The sequence below is a fragment of the Odocoileus virginianus genome, chromosome 4 (genome assembly GCF_023699985.2).
Source record: "Odocoileus virginianus isolate 20LAN1187 ecotype Illinois chromosome 4, Ovbor_1.2, whole genome shotgun sequence".
Classification (NCBI taxonomy): domain Eukaryota; kingdom Metazoa; phylum Chordata; class Mammalia; order Artiodactyla; family Cervidae; genus Odocoileus; species Odocoileus virginianus.
The window spans coordinates 8856940-8878343 of NC_069677.1; the positions used below are offsets into that span (position 1 = coordinate 8856940).

Below are 21404 nucleotides of genomic sequence, written 5' to 3' on the forward strand. Positions count from 1 at the left end.
TTCTTGGCAAATAGATGGGGAAACAATGGAAACAGTGAGAGACTATTTTCTTGGGCTCCAAAATCACTGCAGATGGTGACTGCAGCCATGAAATTAAGACACTTGCTCCCTGGAAGAAAAGCTACAACCAACCTAGACAGCATATTAAAAAGCAGAAACATTACGTTGTCAACAAAGGTCCAAGGTATGGTTTTTCCAGTAGTCGTGTATGGATGTGATAGTTGGACTATAAAGAAAGCTGAGGGCCGAAGAATTGATGCTTTTGAACTGTGGTGTTGGAGAAGACTCTTCAGAGTCCCTTGGACTGCAAGGAGATCCAATCAGTCCATCCTAAAGGAAATCAGTTCTGAATATTCATTGGAAGGACTGATGCTGAAGCTGAAACTCCAATACTTTGGCCACCTGATACAAAGAACTGACTCATCTGAAAAGACCCTGATGCTGGGAAAGATTGAAGGCAGGAGAAGGGGACAGCAGAGGATGATATGGTTGGATGGCACCGCCGACTCAATGGACATGAGTTTGAGTAAATTCTGGGAGTTGGTGATGGACAGGGAAGCCTGGCATGCTACAGTCCATGGAATTGCAAAGAGTCAGACACAACTGAGTGATTGAACTGAAGGAACATAATAATCACTCATCAAATTATGAGACTCATAAATACAGTTGTTAAAAAAACAAACAAAATTCACCAGGACACAGACTCTAAACTTTCTTTTCAACTCTAGCGATTCAACTTTCTGCAGGAACCATTACTGAAGGAAATGAACACTATAACTAAAGAGTCTTTATTAGGCACAGAAATTTGTACTAATCAAAGAGTCATAATAGAACCTAACTTACCAAACATTATCACTTTATCTTCAGATTTTTCAAACTCTGTTGAGAATAATAGCAGAAAAAAAAAAATACAACCAACTGATGGGACTCTGAGAAGATGGTAGTAGCAGACAGCATACCTTTTGGATCTTCCTAAATTCCCATACAAAAATAGACAAAACAACTAGATAACAAAATTTTAAAAACCCATAGACAGTCTTTACCAAAACAAGCAAGTAACAAATAATGAGACAAAGTTTCCCACAAACTCCAGAGTAAACATGGATATATAAAATATACCAAAGCCACAAGATTCATAGTCATCCAAGGAAGAAGGGGGAACCAAAGGGTAGCAGAATGTGCCACTCATTCCAAAATATGCCACTAGGCATAAGGATTATTTTTGAGCTAAAGACAGCTGGAAAACAACAGGTACAGGTAGAGTATGCAGGTCTCCCCTTCTCTTCCTAAAAGGAAGAGCTAAAACACTCACATGGAAGACGTTCTCTCTATACCATGAAGAAAATAATATTGTTATCTCCAGGGAAAGGAGCTGAGGCCAAAATAATTTATAGGTCAAATCTTATAAATTAACCCTTATCTCCCTAGTCACTGGTCTGTGATTAATGACCTCCTTGTCTTGTCTCATTTTCACAAACATTAACATGAGTGTGGGAGAAGTCAAGTCCAACCTTCACTGATGATCTTTAAGGGGCTCAAGATTTTTGTGGAAGAAGTAAGTGCAACTGTGATGGTAACAGTAAGAGAACTATCAATAGAATCAAAAGTAGAGGCTGAAAATGTGACCGAATTGCTGTAATCTCAAGATAAATCTTTTACAGACAAGGAGTTGCTGCTTCTAGATGAGCTAAGAAAGTGGTTTCATGAGATGGAATCTATTACTGGTGAACAAACTATGAAGACTACTGAAATGACAACAAAGCATTTAGAATATTACATAAACTTAGTTGATAAAGTAGTGGCAGGGTGTGAGAGGATCTACACCAATTTTCAAAGAAATTCTACTGTGTGTAAAATGCTATCAAATAGCACTGCATGCTATGGAGAACTTGCTCATGAAAGGAGAGTTAATCGATGCAGCAAAGTTCGTTGCTGCCTCGTTTTTAAAAATTGCCACAACCATTCTAACTTTCAGCAACTACCACTCTGATCAGTCAGCAGCCATGAACATCAAGGCAAGACCCTATACCAGCAAAAAGGACATCAATGGAGAAAGGAGTAAAATCCAAAGTATGGAGTTTAGTTAATAGTAGTGCACCAGTGTTGGTTTCCTAATTTTGACGAATGCGTTTTACTAATGTAACATGTTAATATTAGAAACTACTGGGTGAGGGGTACAGTGAACTTTGAATTATCTTTGTATACTTTCTATGATAAATTTAAAATTATTCCTAATAATTTGTTTCTTTAAAAAATTCAAAGAAATAAATAGTAAAGAGGGAATCAAGAGAAGTGATAAATACTGAACATAGGCAATGAGGATAGTAGGATTCCCTGAAAAAGAAACCAAAGCAAAGGTACAGAACACACACACAAAAAAACAAAATCCAAGAGCACTTATCTAAAAATTTTTTAAAGATCTGAAGTAACATATTGAAAGAAGCCATCAGGTACCTGAGAATATCAACCCAAAATGACCGGCAAGACATTCTAGTAAAATTTTTTAAAATTCTTTGAGATTTAGGCAGAAATATCGTGTGACTTATAAGCCAACAACAACAACAACAACAAAAAGACTGTCAGACTTTTCAACAGTAATATTTTTGCCAGGGGGAAAAAAAATGGAGTTACAGATTTGAGGTATTTATGGAAAGAAAAGGCAAGTTAAAGATTTTAATTTTAGCAAAAATGCTGCTGCTGCTGCTAAGCTGCTTCAGTCGTGTCCAACTCTGTGCATTCCCTAGACGGCAGCCCACCAGGCTCCCATCCCTGGGATTCTCCAGGAAAGAACACTGGAGTGGGTGCCATTTCCTTCTCCAGTGCATGAAAGTGAAAAGTGAAAGTGAAGTCGCTCAGTCGTGTCTGACTCTTCGGGACCCTATGGACTGTAAAATGATCTACAAATGTAAGGAGCACAGACACGATGTTATAAACTTGCAAGAAAATTCATGATAAATTTTCCCAGGAGCCTTTCCTAAGGCATCTGTTAAAGAGAGCGAGCTTGAGACAACCAAAATGACTGAAGAAACATCATCATAAGGACTGGTGATAAGCACTAAATATGTTACTCATAGAACTAAGGCCAGGATGGAGAGAGAATAGTATTTAATGATTCTATGCTCTGAAAACACATAGGCCTCCAATTTTAAAAATTGGGGAAAACATGAATAGCATATGTTAAAAAAACATAAAAATTTTAAAAATCAAAATTGGTGGTGATCATTATCAGTATTATTACTCCTTGACTATTATATGCTTCCTGTGGACTTAAAGTAATTATGGGCATAGTAATTCTATTATATACTCATTATGAAAAAAGGAGACAAACATATAACACAAAAGAAATTAAGAATTATTAAATTAATTAAGAAATTAAGTAAAAACTAACCTTGAATTTCAAGCAAAAGTGTTACTATGAACCTACAGGGTATTTTGCCTTAGTAAATATATTTTCCTAGCTCTATCCATTGAAAAAACAATGACAAACTGAGAAGCAGTAAGTATTTTTAGTGCCTAGACTGGAGTCTTAAAACACTACTTCCCATTAAAAAAAAAAAAGCCAGAAGTAACTTTAAAAATAAAATAGGAGGGCTTCTTAGAGAAAATGACTGATTTCAGTTCTGAAGCAGGAAATGGCACAAAATGAGCCTGAAACATCTTATCACACAAAACAGCAAGGAAGCTATCAAAGACTAATGTAGAGTCATGTTAAAAGGGCCCAAGAAACAAACTGAAAAGGTTCCCACAGAACAAAGGAACAACTGAGTTTCTAATAAAAATATGAATTAAATTGCAACAGATATTTAAATCCACCAAAATACTAAAATCCACAAGTTCATAATAGTAAACTGGTCATCATCTGAACTAAGAATTGTGAAAACTAGGTTAAGTACAAGGATTTTCTTATCTTTTCTATTTGGACTTTACCACTTAGGAAGAAAATAGTAGATGAGGGGACACGTCTCTACTTATAAAGTTATTCCAGGTAACAAATGAAAACAATGGGAGAACTGGAACATCTAGTCTAATATTTTACAACTCAAATGAATTCACGGATCTAGACATTGAACATCGAGAGCTGCTAACCTCAAGGAAGAGCAAAACCAGACATCCTGTGCCGTTTGATGAAAGAACACACCACCACCTATAGACTTCCCAAAGGGATTGAACCTCAGTCTGGTAAAGTCTCTGGATCCAGCTGCCAATTTCCAGGAAATGCAGAGGACAGAGGAATATGCTGAACTTCTCCATGAAAGTTCAATTCTCAGACTGTGGGGAAAAGACCTCGGTTCTTCAACAGAAACTGAAAAAAACCCAGGATGGTATGCCTAGATCAAATTTTTTACATATCATCATTAACCATGAAGAATGTGATTGACATGCAATTTCTATCATAAAAATATGAATTTTTTCATTTTCCAAATATAAAATTAAAATCCTTAATGTTTCTAAAAGCTAACACTGCCCCCAATCCACCATTACAACACATGAGGTTTTGATGTCTAGAAGGGTAGGCACCCTACTAATTATTGCACATGAACAACACATACAGATGAACATAGGATAATGATAATATTAAAGGTAACAATTACTGAACATCTGTATCAAACAGTCTATACACATTTTTTCCTAATCATTAAATCTGCAAAATAGATATTATCATCATCCTCATTTTTTAGATGAAAAAACTGACACTCAGAGAAACTACAACTTTTTAAGATCCCTCAGCTAAATAAGCATCATTGAATAAGATAAATGCTCATTCAATGGAAAATGTGTTCTCTCACAACTGTTTAAAAATTTTTATATTTGAAGGGAAAGATCAGTACCAGGGAAGAATTACTTCAGACCAAGGTAAAAGGAATTTCTCAAAGGCTGATTCAATAATCCTGAGAGGTCCTGAGTAGATGGCACAGTGGGAAGAGCAAAAACTTGAGAGCCAGGCACTGAGCCAGCCCTGCCTCCAGCATGTTGTGTTATACTGGTAAGTTACTTGCCAGTTTCCACATCTTAAAATGAGTGAGATTAACAAGGAGCATCCTCATGCCCAGTACTATGACTACATGATGCAAGAGTGGCTTCTGTAGCTGGTGACATTAAAGGAGTTCATAGAAGTGTAAAATGAAGGCCATCCTGGGCACCCACAGTTAAGTGCTTTAGACAGCTCAGATGCTGGGGACTTGAGGGCAAGAGAGCCACAGGTAGCCATGCTTAAGTTAAATGAAGAAAGACGGATCTCTGCCTCTGAAAGGCTCGCTGTGGAAAAGAAATGGGTAAATGCACATATAAAAATTAGCATAGGGGGAAACATATAGTAATAAATTCATTTAAGGAATATCTGTGACTATGGGACAACTGGTGCTCTTGCTGTTATTATATAAAGCACCAAAATCACAAATAGCAACCTGGGAAAAGAATAAAATAAAAAGCGTTATGCCAAGGCTGGAGTTCAATAAAACATTCAGGCAAATAAAACAATCTGTCAAAGTCAGTGCTGGCCACACCTTCTACAAACTCTGCCACAGGATCTCGATACTTCTGCGTTGAGGTGGCATTTAGAATTCAATGAGTCTTCTTTTCTCAGTCTTCACTGCTAATAATAATTTTCAAAATATCCACTCCGTGTGGAGTATTATGCTAAGAATCACAAAAATATAAAAAGAAATATACGGTATGTTCCTAACCACAGAGAATCCAGTACAAAATGCATGGGAAAATAACTGAAGACAGTGAGTGTATGTCTGTGACTATATGCATACACACCATTTGCTTTGGAATTTAATCACATTTTTTCACTGAAACAACAACACAGAAAATGGTTATAGTTCCAGGTCACTCCTCAAACTTATTCAATGCATGTTTAATTGCCCCTCAGTAGTTTTCCTTAATTCTAAGTGATCCTCAACCAGTTTGAGAAACTAATAGGAATGGTGCTATATAGCTGGGAAAAACATATGCAATATTATGATATAATTTTAGAATTAGAAAATGAAAAACTATTTTTCATGATATGAAAAAACTACTTTTTTCATTCAATAAATTTAGAAATAAATGGTAGTAATAATCTATATACACAGTACTAGGCACTAAGTATTACTCTAATCACTTTACTTATAATTATTTATCCTCATCATTTTACTTAATTATTAAAACAACTCCAAGGAGGTTCTTTGGATATCATCAGTATTAATGTGAATAAACTAAGGCATAGGGAGGCTATTTTCCCAGTCACATAGCTCAACAAAGCTTCTTGACTGGTAGAGATACAGATGATAACCTATTTTCTGAGCAAACTCATCACCCAACATACTTTACTGGGGCTGAAAATAGGGCTTGGAGGCATGAGGGCACTCATATGCTTATATATACTTGTAATTACATAACCACTTTTTTTTTTTTTCCCAACAGTAGTAAAGTGAGATGACTCAGAGTGGTAGGGCCCCAGAGAACTCCATATTACTTATACCATAGATAGGCTCATGCAAGGACACAAAGGATATAGGTACATGCTACTCACTACAGCGGTATTTGGGATGGCTAATGACTGAAAACAATCTCCATGTCCATCAGTAGGGGACAGGCGAAATATGTTTTGATACTTCTACAAGGCAAAGCTGAACAGTCTTTTAAGAGAACGGAGTAGTTTTATACTTATGGATAAGGAAAAACCACCTTTTAGTATTAAGAGAGACAAAAAAAGTGTAAGATAACAGTTACATTATTATTCAACTTGTGTGACAGAAAAGGAGAGAGATGTATGATACAAATATGCTTGAATATGATTAGAAAATTTCTTAACAATAAAGAAATTATTTACAGTGTGTACTTCTGGGAAGTAGAGAATAGGGAAAAGGATCAGTATATAGCAGAGAAAGAGATCTGTGTTTTCATATACTTTGTAGTGAATTTATTTTTACCAAAAGCACGTATTGCTGATTTTATATTAGCTTAATTAAAAATGGAGTATTACATATCCTAACATCCTTTCATATAGTGGGTTCCTAACAATAGGCTGGTATGTAATAATCAGTGGGGAGATGTGTCCCAAATAATTTATTTCTAATAGTTGTTAAGCTAGAGAAGTTTATGGATTATTTATTTTTATCAACAAGAATAAAATCATCTCTTTAATTAATCCACTAACACAAAGGGGAAAGAAAAAAAAGAGACTTTTAAGCTTCAAACAGAAGGAAAAAAAAAAAGAACTGCATCCTAAAGATGATTAATTTTAAGAGAGGCTGCATCCCAGAGGTGTAAGTGAAGTTGCTCAGTCATGTCCGACTCTTTGCGACCCCGTGGACTGTAGCCCACCAGGCTTCTCCGTCCATGGGGTTCTACAGGCAAGAATACTGGAGTAGGTTGCCAGTTCCTTCTCCAGGGGATCTTCCAGACCCAGGGATCGAACCCAGGTCTCCCGCATTGCAGGCAGACGCTTTAAACTCTGAGCCACCAGGGGAGCCCACCCAGAGGAATGAAGGTCCTCAAAAAATAAAAAAGGAGTCTCCCCAACCGGAAGTCCTCAGGAATGCAAACTCTTTGCAAAAAGGAGACACCTTTATGTAATCTCTAGATTGGGTTGGGAGTGTCCCAGAAAATGAGAAAGAATTTTTCATCCTTTTTAATATGTTTTGGTATAGTTTATAAATAATATATTTGCAGTGCTATTAATATACTATTTATAATTAAGTATACAGTATTTAGAGGATGGTTGCTTAAATATGTTTTACTGATAGAGCAAACAGTCAAAAATGTTTGGAAACTACTGATGTAGTCCAACAAATTTAACACAGTTAAGAGGAAAGCATAAACGATCCTTTCATGGTCAAAGGATAAAAATTAAAAGCTGTGTTAACACTGTACGATATCTGAAGTTTTTGAATTCTCTTCAGTTTTTTCCAGTATCAATCCATGACCATATCCTGCCACTTCCCAAAGAACATTTCCTGATTCTGACCATTCATAATCATTCTGACCATTCCAATTTAATTCCTTCATTCTTTTGAAAAGCCCTCCAGACTTTCTGTACAGAGTTCTTCACTGCCAGCTTGTTCAGAACTGTGAGATTCTTTTTAACTTTTTATTTTCTATTGGAATATACCTGATAATGTGACAGTTTCAGGTGCAGGGAGAGGGGCTTACCTATCCATACACATATCCATTCTCCCCCAAACTCCCCTCTCATCCAGGCTGCAACATAACATTAAGCAGAGTTCCCTGTGCTATAATATAGTAGATCCTTGGTGGGTATCCATTTTAAAAACAGCAGCGTGTACATATTGAGATTCTTTAAAAGCTCATTAAACTTCCAACTATTTCCAAAAGTGAAAGTACTTATCCAGTGATTTTTAAATATCTCTGGCCCTCTTAAATTGTCTCTAACACTCTTAAATTGTCTTCTCCCTACAGACCAACTGGAACTAAGTCAGACAAAAATTCCTCAGTTGTCCAGCGGCTCATCCTCCCTTTCACACTCCTACACGTCACTCTTGTTATGCAGAATAAACAGCCCTCCACACCACCAAATCAAAATCAAGAACCCCCTCCACTCCAGCTCTCTTCAGGATTCCCTTTCCTCTTACAGCCGGCCCACCTCTGATTCCTGGGATTTTAGTGTTGCTGGGATCGCACGATTAGTCCCCTTCTCTGAATCTCTCCAGCAATTCATTAGCGGGATCGTTCTACAGGCCCTCTTTGGCATTATTATCCCCAAAGTTTCTGCGATCTCTGCCCTCAAGACTTTGGATTTGTTTGGGTCCCGCCTCCCCTTCCCGACACTAAGTTTGTTTAGGGCCGGAGCGCAGGGCCCCGGCAGGTTCTTTCCGACTTCAGCTGCTGGGTACGCAGGTCAGCGTGAGAAGGCCGCTCAGGAACAAGGCCGTGGAAGAGAGGACTGTCCGGAACGCCTTTCTCCATCGCTCCCGGAGGAGAAACTTCCCGGGGAGGGGACAGACAGCGGATATGTGTCTAGAGGCCGCATAGGGCGACCCCGAAGCCATCCGGCGGGGCCAGCTGGCGTGTGGACGATTACAACTAGGCCTGGTAGGTGAAGGGAGGCGGTTAGAAGGGCTAGATCCTAGGCTGAATCAGGAGAGGCTGGACGGGGAGAGGACCGAGTGTAGCAGCTTCGGCAGCCCCGCGGGCCCTGTAGCGGGGGTGACCGTTACAAGACTCAAGAAGGCGAAGAGTTGGGGAATGTCCCCCACTCACCTGGAAGAGGCTGTCGCCGGAGGCTCCAGCTGCCCCCTCCCAAATTTAAGCCACGTCAGCTTAGGAAGCCGTACGCAACACCTACCACCGCCGCGCCCGGCCAAGGGACTCAGCCACTCGCAGTTGGGACGGAAGATGGGATTAGGATATGGACCAATCAGGACGGTCGGCAGGACGTTACCAGGGAGACCAGGCACGCCTTGTTTGTAACTAACCCATCAACAATGCCGGAGACCAATCGATGCCGGGAAATGCTCCGCTTCCTCAAAGAAACAGCCAATGGATTCTGAAGAGTGGAGCAAGGGCGGAGTCAGACGCGAGCAAGTGTTCCGGAAGAAAATCTGTGGAAGAGCCGGAAATGCCGGGAGGGCGGGCGTTCTGCTTAGGGTCAGGTGTTTCCAAAGTGAGATGGGTCGGCCGATTTCTTCTAATTCCTCTACGAGGTTGACCGTGCTTGGCCTTTTGCAGAGACACTACACAGAGGGAATCAGCTGCCATTAGGATTGTTGAATGAGACGTGAGAAGGGAGTGGGGATATGAGTTTTACTCGTGGAGTCATAAAATGTTACAGCCGGAAAGTAGGTTGTCTAATATGACCTTTTCCCTTTACTGATGAAAAATGAAAATCAGTTTAAAGTGACTCGCCCAAAGACAAACAGTGACTTACTAATGAAACTCGGGCTACAACCTGGCGTCTGTATGAAATGGTCAGAGGTGTTTCTAAGGACATGAGTGAGAGAGAACGGTGAATACTAGGAAATGCCTTTTAAGAAGTGGAGCTCAAATTGGCTCTTACGCAGAGGCTGAGGGTTCGGTTCCTGGAACAGGGGTCAGTGACGCTCTCAGGTGACAGCGCAGGAAACATGCATTCTCTCCTTAAGCACCCAAGAAAGTGGGGGGGGGGGGGGGGGGAAGTAGCCAGTTCCTGTGATTTCAGGCACTGTCTTGACGATGAGTATTTGAATTGTTGAGTCTTACTGTGTACCAGGCACTGAGCCCACCATATGCATCCTCACCCTAATCCTTACATAACCCTGTAAGGTTCAAACATCAGTAAGGCCTCTGCTCGCTACCAATCTAAAATTGTAATCGCCTGTAATTTCTGTGTACTTTTCTTGGACCTGTATATATAGCGGGAGTCAAGAAATAAAAGTTCCTGCCCTTTTGAAAATAACAATTTAGCGAAAAGAGAGAAAAACAGTTGGCCCTTGAACAACACAGGTGTGTGTTGCACTAGTCCACTTATACACTAATTAAAAAAAAAATTACACTGTTTGGGCTGGGGTTGGTTGAACCTGTGAATACAGAACCACCTGTAAGGAAGAAACAGGTATAGGAGAACCAACTGTGATTTATTCTGGAGTTTAGGACTGCAGAAAGTCCATCCCCCTAATTCCCACACTGTTCAAGGATCAACCGTAATATGGTAGATGGCAAAATGCCTAGGGAAAAATAAGCAGAGAAGGGGTATAGTTGGTTCAAGTGATTGCAGCTTTAGAAAAACCAAGACAAGGCATGCTGGCTTTTGTTTCTTTCTCTTGTACTTCTGAAAACTTGGGACATAGAGGGCAGCCCTTCCAGGGCCAACGTGAGCCAGGGCTTGCAAGACTTATTCTGCAGGCTCTCCCAGAGATTTTATTTGAGGTCAGTGAACAGGGGAATGTTGCTGATAATCAACTGCAGCTGTTCACGGTTAAGGCACCCAGCTGACTGTATCAACAGCTGAAATTTCTCCCTGATAATTTGCAGACCTCTCAAGTATCTGGTCTCTGTGAGTTATATTAAAATATAGTCATCAAATAAAATCCTTAGGAATTAGGATTCCAGAGGGGATGAAGAAGCCTAAAATAGATCTGGACTTTGTATGAAAGTATCTGTGTGTACTTGCCTGCAGAGGTCTGGGTCTTTATTGGCTATATTCTTCTACCTCAGCAAAAATCCCAGAAGGATCCAGAATGTACCAAATATCCAATACTCAAAGTTTAAGAAAATATTGTTCTTCTGAAACCCCTGGTTCTGAGAAGGTAGTGAGTCAGGGGTGTTCCTCTGGAAGTGCAGAGATACGTGTGCATACTTGGGTGCCCATCTCTTGACTAGGGGCTGCCTGCAGAATGCAGCCACAGCAGATGGGAACTGGTGTCTCACCTATGATGAAACCAGAGGGACTGCTGCTCTGTGAACTACTTTGGCCTTGCTCTGGTGTCCCAAGGAGGCCAATATGACATTGGCTAGATTCAGGCCATTTGTCTCCATGTTGTTATTGTAGTCCATGTAGTCATCCTTCATGTTAATTAACTCCTAGATCTGATGTCAGAGGAGGCTGTCTACAGGAATTGGAACTTTTGTTCTTTTTTGAACTTTCTTGAACTTTTCCTCCTGGGAATGTTGGCACTCCTGATTAGGTACTAGACCCTTGGAGAGACTGATCTGACTTTAGGAAAACTGAGACCAGGCCTGATGACTTTTGTTTCAGCTTCTTGTCTCCTTGAAACTCCTTGTCTCCTTGAAACAAGCAGTCCTTGATGTGTATTTCCCAGCTCAGCTCCAGTTTTTGCTCTCCCTGGATCCCTATAGATAGTTTTATCTTTGAGGATGGAAGAGGTTGGGATCTGAAGGCCTCTTCTATGAAGCTGCAGGTGTCTCCTTACCTCCTGCTGGATGAACTTTGGGATGGGGAACAAGGATGGCAGGTTGTTTCTTGAGAGGGTTTTAAGTGCAGAGTGGATGTTCTAGTACAGTCTTCTTAGAGGCATCAGAGATGCCTGAGGGATACAGATACTTGCCAACTTATGCTCCTGTCTTGATACTATCTTTCAGTTCTTTCTGAGTATCCTCAAGCAGTAATTTTTCCCAAAGAGGGGCAGGGTCAAGCAGGAGTCCTAGCACATGGGACACATGTGTTGAGTCTCTGCTCCCTGGGAGACTCTTTCCCATCAAGCTATGTGACTTTTTTACACTTGTGTAGTGTGGAGGGTTGCATATTCTAGAGATAGCCATCTAGGACCTTGCCTCCACTCCCTTGTCTTCTGCATGTCATATAGGCATTCTATGAAGCCAGTTTATTCCTTTCATATTTATTATTTTAACCTGATTTACTTAATCTTTCTATTCTGATTTTTTTTTTTTTTAGTGTATTACATGAAAGTCAAATCACTTAAAATTGCTTGGTCTCTTAGTGAAAGGCAAGACCAGTTTTTCATATGTGCTAGCCAAATCCGCACTCAACAAATAATTACCAAGCATCTTCTTCATAATACATTGGTTGAATAAATATAGTATTTTTCCATTCTCTCTCCATGAAACACTCCTCTTTTACTCCTTGAGTTCATTCTTTATTTCACTTCTTTGAGTGGCTTCTTCTCACCATCTCCCAGGTTAAATGACTCTCATGTACACATTATTTCCTGCAAAATAATAGTCATCACACATTAAATCATTTATTTGTTAAATGTTTATCTCTTCTTTTGTAACATAAGCTCCATTAGCAGAAACTGTATCTGCCTTCTGCATCTAGCACAGGATTTTTTACATCATAGATGCTTATAGGTATTCACTAAATGAATAGTATGTTAGTTAGTATGTTGGTTTAAAATCTCTGATATGATAGACAGTTTGTCAAGTACTGAGAACTCAGTCTTTAATGATTAATTGAACACCTCAAAGTGCATAAGTCTTGCACTAATATATATAAAATGGGCTTCTTTGGTATCTCAGCTGGTAAAGAGTCCTTCTGCAATGCAGGAGACCCCAGTTCAATTACTGGGTCGGGAAGATCTCCTGGAGAAGGGAACAGCCACCCACTCTAGTGTTCTGCCAGGAGAATCCCATGGACAGAGAAGCCTGGTGGGCTGCAGTCCAAGGGGTTGCAAAGAGTCAAACACTACTGAGCAACTAAGCACATTGCAGTAATAGTGAAGGGACTAAAAAAATTATAGAGCACCATCCCAACTCTTAAGAAGTGTTCTGTAAAACAAATGGGACATTTTCACACAACTAATTAAATATCTACAAAAAACTCAAGTACTAAAAGAGTGAGTGAGGAAATGAATGATTAACTGAAATGAATAAGGGGTTCATTTTAGAGTTGTATAGACCTGGCTTTAAACTTGGGCAAATAGTCAAGGTCTCACAGCTTCAGTTTTCACATCTAGAAAATGAAAATTATAAATGTTCCTATCTTGTAGGGTTGTTGTAAGGAATAAATGAGACAATGATCATAAAACACTTACCAGAGTCAGGCATATATCACACAATAAATGTTTATTATTTAGCAGTAGCAGTAGTAGTATAGTAGTATATATAGTATACTATATAGTATTAAATACTATAGTATACTAAATACTATATAGTATTTAGCAGTAGTAGTATAATTAGGTTCCTGAAAAGAGGCAAGGCGGGATGATTTGATGATGGGTCTATAAATAGCATATCCTTACATTCTCGAATAGACTAGGGAAGGGACCAACTGCTAAAGACTAATGCTGCAATGATTATGTTAGATCAAGAGTTCTTAAACTTTTAGGTGTCAGGACTGCCTAATATACTTAAATATTAGTTAGGACTCAGGATTAGGGTTCTCCAGAAAAAGAGAAACTCTATGTCTTTTTTTAATAGATAAATAGTTATATATGCGCTCATCTCACACGCTAATAAAGTGATGCTTAAAATTCTCCAAGCCAAGCTTCAGCAATACGTGAACTGTGAAATTCCAGATGTTCAAGCTGGATTTAGAAAAGGCTGTGGTCATCATCCAAATGGTAGAGTTTCTATTTTCTTAGATGCTGTTGTCTTCAATCAGATGCCTGCCATCACCCAGATTCCTTCATAGAGATATTTATTTCTTTATACCAGCTTTGACTATCTAATGTCCTTCCATTTCACCCTGCAGGACTCTCTTGAACATTTCTTGCAGGGCAGGTCTAGTGATAATCAGCTTCCTCAAGCTTTGTTTACCTGTGAATGTCTTAATTTCTCTCACACTCCTGAATTACAGTTTTGTCAGATAAAGGACTCTCCGTTGATGGGTATTTTCTTTTAGCACTTTAAATATATTGGCCCACTGCTTTTTGGCCTGTAAAATTTCTGATGAAAATTCTTCTGATATTTTTTTGAGGATCTTTTGTACATGAAAAGTCACTTCTCTTTTGCTGCTTTTAAGATTCTCTACCTTTGACAGTAAATTAACTTTCAAATTGATTTAAAATAAGAAAAATTCTTTTATATTTAATTTTTACAATTTCCCTCACTTTTTTCTTTGTGTAGATCTAATTTCTATCTTGCTCCCTCTGTCTAGAAAAAAATCTTTGTTGTTGTTCAGTCACTCAGTTGTGTCCAACTCTTTGCGACACCATGGACTGCAGCACGCCAGGCTTCCCTGTCCTTGACCATCTCCTGGAGTTTGCTCAAACTCGTGTCCATCAAGTCAGTGACGCCATCCAGCCATCTCATCCTCTGTCATCCCCTTCTCCTTATGCCTTAAATCTTTCCCAGCATCAGGGTCTTTTCCAGTGGGTCGGCTTTTCTCATCAGGTGACGAAAGTATTGGAGCTTCAGCTTCAGCGTCAGTCTTTCCTGTGAATATTCAGGGTTGATTTCCTTAGGGATTGACTGGTTTGATCTTGCTCTCCAAGAGACTCTCAAGTCTCCTCCAGCAACAGTTTGAAGGCATCAATTTCTTGGCGCTCAGCCTTTTTTATTGTCCAGCTCTCACATCCGTATACGACTACTGGAAAAACCATAGCTTTGAATAGACGGACCTTTGTTGACAAAGTAGTGTCTCTGCTTTTTAATATGCTGTTTAGGTTTGTCATTACTTGTCTTCTAAGGAGCAAGCATCTTTAATTTCATGGCTGCAGTCACTGTCCACAGTGATTCTGGAGCCCAAGAAAATAAAGTCTGTCACTGTTTCTATTGTTTCCCCATCTATTTACCATGAAGTGATGGGACTGGATGCCATGATCTTTGTTTTTTGAAGTTTTTCCTTTATGATCAGCTTTGTTTTTCTGGAAAAATCTTTACTTTACTTTCATTTTCTAGTAGGTATTATTGCTATATATGGAATTCTGAGTTGATAATTTTTTCTTTTAGCATTCTAAAGATGTCACTTCCATTGTCTTCAGGCTTGTATAGTTTCTGATGAGAAATCTAGCAAAACTCTATTTGTTCTTTGGTATATGATTTTTCTTTTTTCTCTGCTGTCATGATTTTCTATTTATATTTGATTTGAAACAATGTAACTGTCATGTATTTAGGTGTGCTTTTACATTTTTAACATAATTGTTATTGAGATTCTCTGGGATTATTGGATCTACATTTCATTAATTTTCAAAAGTCCTTGGCCATTTTCCTTTACCATCTTCTACCTCATTTCTCTTTCTTCTACTTCTGGAACTCCAGTTACTTGCATGTTATACTGCTAGTATGTTTCATAGCTCTTGGAGGCTCTATTCTCCCTACTTCTCCACCCCTCATCTTTTTTTTTTTTTCTTTTGGTGTTTCTGTTTGGAACATTTCTACTAATGTATTGACAACTTCATCTATTTTTTATTCAATTCTAGTCTGCTAATGAACTTGTCAAAGAACTGCTAATGAACTTAACTTCTGATATTGTACTTTTCCTAGCATTTCCACTAATCTATTTTTAAACCTACATCTCTGAAATTCCCCATTTCTTTATGCATGTTGTCAACTTTTACATTTTATCTTTTATTAATCACAGTTATTAACATCTTTTTTTGTATGTCTTCCAATATCTGAGTCATCTCTGAATCTGGTTGTGTTATCTCTTGGTGAAAGTTGGTTTCTTTCCCCAGCTTTTTTGTGTGTCTCAGTTTTTGACTAAACGTCATATAGTATAAAACAGAAAAGAGTAAGGTAGATACTGCTTATGCCCAGATATGAGCACATCACTCTTTATATCTGATATATCAGAGATAATAATAGTGTGTGAGTATTTTATAAGAAAGGATTTTTTCCTTGCCTTGAGTTCCTGAGACAGGGCTTCTAAACCCTTGAAATTTCCTAAGTGACAGGAATGTGTTTATTAATTGTGGTGGGTGTAAAGGGATTAAAGTGTTAAGGCTTTGAGCCACATGATATCAGCTTGACTTCCTGACCACTGGAGAGGTGGCAGGGGCTGAAAATTGATTTAAATCACACGGCCAGTAGTACAATTAATCATGCTTATGTAATGAAACTCCAGTGAAACTCTGAACATTAAGGTTCAGTTGAACCCCCTGATTGGTGAGCACTTCAGTGTGCCATGGAGAGAGGGTAATGCATCCTGATTCCATAGGGAGTGGGATGGAAGCTCTATGTTTGAGATCCTCCAAACTCTTGCCAAATGTATTCTTTACTTGGCTAAACCTTATTTGTATCATTACAGCAAAACTATTCAAAATATAATGTTTCCTGAGTTCTCTGGTTTGTTCTAGTGAATTATCAAACCTGATAAGATTGCATCAACTCCCAAATTTGTGGTCAGTTGGTCAGAAGCGTGGGCAGTCTGAGTACACCTTAATTGATGGCATCTGAAGTGAGGGAAGTTTTGTTGGGGATAACCTCAACTTGTGGAGTTTGAATTAATTCCAGTGGATAGCATTATATGCCTAAATAACTTCTTGGCACAAATGGCCAAAAAGTACATGAAAAGGTGCTCAATATCAATAAACATCAGGGAAATACGAATCAAAACCACAATGAGATAACACCTCACACCTGTTAAGATGGCCTTTATATTAAAGAAAAAAGAAAATGAGGTAACAAGTGTTGAGAAAATTTGGAGAAAAGGAAACCTTTGTACATGGTTGGAATGTAAATTCATTTAACCATTATGGAAAATAGTACAGAGATTCCTCAGCACTCCCATTCCCCAAATGGAACTACCATGTAACTCAGAAATCCCCCTTTTGGGTATATATCTGAAGGAAATGAAATCAGTATCTCAGAGACATCATTACAGCATTATTCATAATCATCAACAGGTTGTGAAAAAAACCTAAGTGTTAATGGATGAATGGATAAAGAAGATGTGAGAAAATATAAACATGGTATTATTTGGTCACTTCTTAGAAGGAAATCCTGTATTTGTGACAACAAAGATGAACCTGGAGGATACTGTGCTAAGTGAAATAAGCCAGAGAGAGAAAAACTGTATGGTTTTACTTGTATATGGAATCTAAAAAAAGTCAAACTCAGAAGGTAGAATGGTGGTTACCATGGGCTAGAAGGTGAGAGAAATAGTGAGATGCTGGTCAATGAAAACAAACTTTCAGCTATAAGATGAATAAAATCTTCAAAATTTAATCGTTATAACAGCAATCATGCCTTTGGATTCTATTTTGTCATAATTTGAAAATGACTTAAACAGATATGAATATTCCTAAAATGAAAAACAGGATGCAGAATAGCTTTTCTATGGAATTTCTATTAACTAGCAGAAATTTCTATTTCTAGACACTCACTCTATAGGTTTATAAAAATAAATGTTATGTATTGGGTCTCTATTTGTATTATATGCACTCTAGTACTCTATTCTGTATAGAAAATGAGCTATGATGTGAGCAAGACATCCAATAAAGCTGTTGCTGTTCAGTTGCTCGGTCATGTCCAACTCTTTGTGACCCCATGGACTGTAGCACACCAGGCTTCCCTGTCCTTCACCACCTCCTGGAGTTTGCTCAAACTCATGTCCATCAAGTCAGTGATGCCATTCAACCATCTCATCCTGTCACCTCTTCTTCTCCTGCCTTCAGTCTTTCCCAGCATCAGGGTCTTTTCTAATGAGTAGGCTCTTTGCATCAGGTGGCCAAAGTATTAGAACTTCAGCTTCAGCATCAGTCTTTCCAATGAATATTCAGGGTTGATTTCCTTAAGGATTGACTGGTTTGATCTTGCTCTCCAAGGGACTCTCAAGTCTTCTCCAGCAACACAGTTCAAAGGCATCAATTCTTTGGTGCTCAGCCTTTTTTAATGTCCAATTCTCACATCCATATATGATTACTGGAAAAACCATAGCTTTTACTATACAGACCTTTGTCGGCAAAGGGATATCTCTGCTTTTTAGTACACTGTTAGGTTTCTCATAGCTTTTCTTCCAAGGAGCATACATGTTTTAATTTCACAGCTGCGGTCACCATCCACAGTGATTTTGGAGCTCAAGAAAAGAAAATCTGCCACTCACTGTTTCCATTTTTTCCCCCATCTATTTGCCATGAAGTGATGGGCCTGAATGCCATGATCTTAGTTTTTTGAATGTTGAGTTTTAAGCTAGCTTTTTCACTCTCTTCTTTTACCTTTATCAAGAGGCTCTTTAGTTCCTCTTTGCTTTCCACCATTTGGGTGGTATCATCTGCATATCTGAGGCTATTGATACTTCTCCCCTCAGTCTTGATTCCAGCTTCTGATTCATCCAACCCAGCATTTCTCATGATGTATTCTGCACAGAAGTTAAATAAGTAGGGTGACATTATATAGCCTTGACATACCCCTTTCCCAATTTGAACCCAGTCTATTGTTCCACGTTTGGTTTTAATTGTTGCTTCTTGACCTGCATACAAATTCTTCAGGAGGCAGTTAAGGTGGTCTGATATTCCCATCTCTTTAAGAATTTTCCAGTTTGTTGTAATCCACACACACAGTCACAGGCTTTAGGTCAAGGAAGATTTTTTTTTCTGAAACTCTCTTGCTTTTTCTATGATCTAACCTGTCCATCCTAAAGGAAATCAGTCCTGAATATTCATTGGAAGAACTGATGCTGAAGCTGAAACTCCAATACTCTGGCCACCTGATACAAAGAACTGACTCATTGGAAAAGACCCTGATGCTGGGAAAGATTGAAGGCAGAAGGAGAAGGGGACGACAGAGCATAAGATGGTTGGATGGCATCACCGACTTGATTGACATGCGTTTGAGTAAGCTCTGGGATTTGGTGATGGACAAGGAAGCCTGGCATGATGCAGTCCATGGGGTCACAAGAAGTCTGACATGACTGAGCAACTGAAATGAACTCAACTGAACTGAACAGATGCTGGCAATTTGATCTCTGGTTCCTCTGCCTTTTCTAAACCCAGCTTGTACATCTGGGAGTTCTTGGTTCACATATTGTTGAAGACTAGGTTAAAGGATTTTGAGCATTACCTTGCTAGTTTGTGAATCAGCACAACTGTGTGGTAGTCTGAACACTCTTTGGCACTGTCCTTCTTTGCGATTGGAATGAAAACAGACCTTTTCTAGCCCTGTGGCCATTGCTGAGTTTTCCAAATTGGCTGGCATACAGAGTGTAGCACTTTAACATCATCTTTTAGGATTTGAAATAGCTCAGCTGGAATTCCATTACCTCCACTAGTTTTGTTTGTAGTAATGTTCCCTAAGGCCCACTTGACTTCACACTCCAGGATGTCTGACTCTAGGCAAGTGACCACACCAACATGGTTGTCCGGGTCTTTAACACCTTTAAAAAAAAAATACCATTTTTGTACAGTTCTTCTGTGTATCATCTTCTGCTTCTATTAGGTCCTTAGCATTTCTGTCCTTTATTGTGCCCATCTTTGCATGAAATGTTCCCTTGGTATCTCTTAATTTCCTTTAAGAGATCTCTAGTCTTTCCCATTCTATTGTTTTCTTCTATTTCTTTGCACTGTTCACTTAAGAAGGCTTTCTTATCTCTCCTTGCTATTCTTTGGAACTCTTCATTCAGTTGGGTATATTTTTTCCTTTTCCTTTCACTTTTCTTCTTTTCTCAGCTATTTGTAAGGCCTCCTCAGACAACCATTTTGCCTTCCTTTTTCTTGGGGATGGTTTTGGTCACCACTTCCTGTACAATGTTATGAACCTCTGTCCATAGTTCTTTAGGCATTCTATCAGATCTAATCCCTTGAATTTATTTGTTATGTCCACTGTATAATCATAAGGGATTTGATTTAGGTCATACCTGAATGGCCTAGTGGTTTTCCTTACTTTCTTCAATTTAAGTCTGAATTTCACAATAAGGAACAAATAAAGTTAAATTGTGACAAATGTTGATGATCAAATAATTAACAATATCACTGTTTAAAATGTCTTATTTTTCATTTATCTGAGTAATATTGAATTACTGTTTTGTTGTAGTAAACATAGTAGTGTTTAAAGTCAGGAAGTGAGACAGCATTAAAGTCAGAAAGTGAGACAGCATTAAGTCAGAAATTAAAAGAAAAAAATGAATTATATTGCAGTGTTGCAGAGAGGCTGAGTTAAACCATTCAGGAGTTTAGCTGGGTCTGGCTTTTCTTTTCATTTTCAATGTACTATAGGCTTTAAGTGCCTGTATTTTTTAGTTGCTGTTACCTTATGCTTGTAGTGGGCTCTGAAAAGCTTGAAGTTTTTTCTATGTTCCTGCTTTACCTCCATTTGCAAGCATCCCTGTTTGCCTTTCCTGTGGGGGTGGGGTGGGGGAGTTCAGGGAAGGGGTGTCTCCATGCTTCCCTACCCCAGTGGTTAACTACTGCTGCTTATTACTTGGTGCTAGATTCATTGTTGAGATTTGGGTGGTCTTTTGTCCTGATCCAGCCTAAATTTTAGGCCATGTTTCTTCTTCCTGGGGTTGGAGATAGGGCTTTCTTATGCCATGGTAGTCAAACTGCCTCATATCTGTGGTTGATTTTTAGGAGTTTGCTCCTTTTCATTAGCTTACCAGACATCTGCTTTGCGTAGGTGTAGGATTTCTGGGCCCAACGTCATTTTTGGCCTCCCTCCCAGGAGACAGGGTTTTTATTTCCATACTTCCCTCAGTAACACTGGACTCTACCTGTATCACTGTAGACTATTTCCTATCACCCCTGTCCCCAGCACAGACAGCTAGGTTTTCTGTTCCTTCCTTAGATACAATGGAATTTTGTCTGAGCCTTCGAAGTAAGAGGGTTTAGCTACCCCTGCTCTAGCAGCCTAAGACCTTTAAAAAAAGGGTCTGGGAAAGCAGGTGAGGCTTTAAGCATGTCACCCAGTAGCAGCCTGTCATCTCCTATTTGCCTATGTCACAAAGGTCTCTCTTCAGGTCTCCTGCCCTGCTCCCAAACTTTGTTGTATTTGGTAAAACTCTAACTTCTAAAGTTCCTAAATATTCTGACATGGAACTCACACTTCACCTTTAAGAATTTGTTAAAATTTTAGTTGATTTCTTCCAGCCACTTTTGTCTCTTGTGCTCTTAAAGATAAAATGGTTT

The 21404-nt window shown here is 38.9% G+C and overlaps 1 protein-coding gene across 11 annotated transcripts in view; it reads right to left on the reverse strand.

The window, feature by feature from the left end:
* GOLGB1 (golgin B1) overlaps positions 1-9335 on the reverse strand; it is a 74564-nt gene extending 65229 nt beyond the window's left edge. For 7 of the 11 annotated variants that reach the window (XM_070466044.1, XM_070466043.1, XM_070466040.1 and 4 more), the window contains exon 1: positions 9208-9335. The gene's annotated coding sequence lies outside the window, so the exon portion shown is untranslated. Of the gene's footprint in view, positions 1-8590; positions 8697-9207 lie in introns of those variants that run through there. The other 4 variants (XM_070466046.1, XM_070466047.1, XM_070466045.1 and 1 more) reach the window with 2 other exon arrangements.
* Between the last annotated feature and the right edge of the window lie 12069 nt (positions 9336-21404).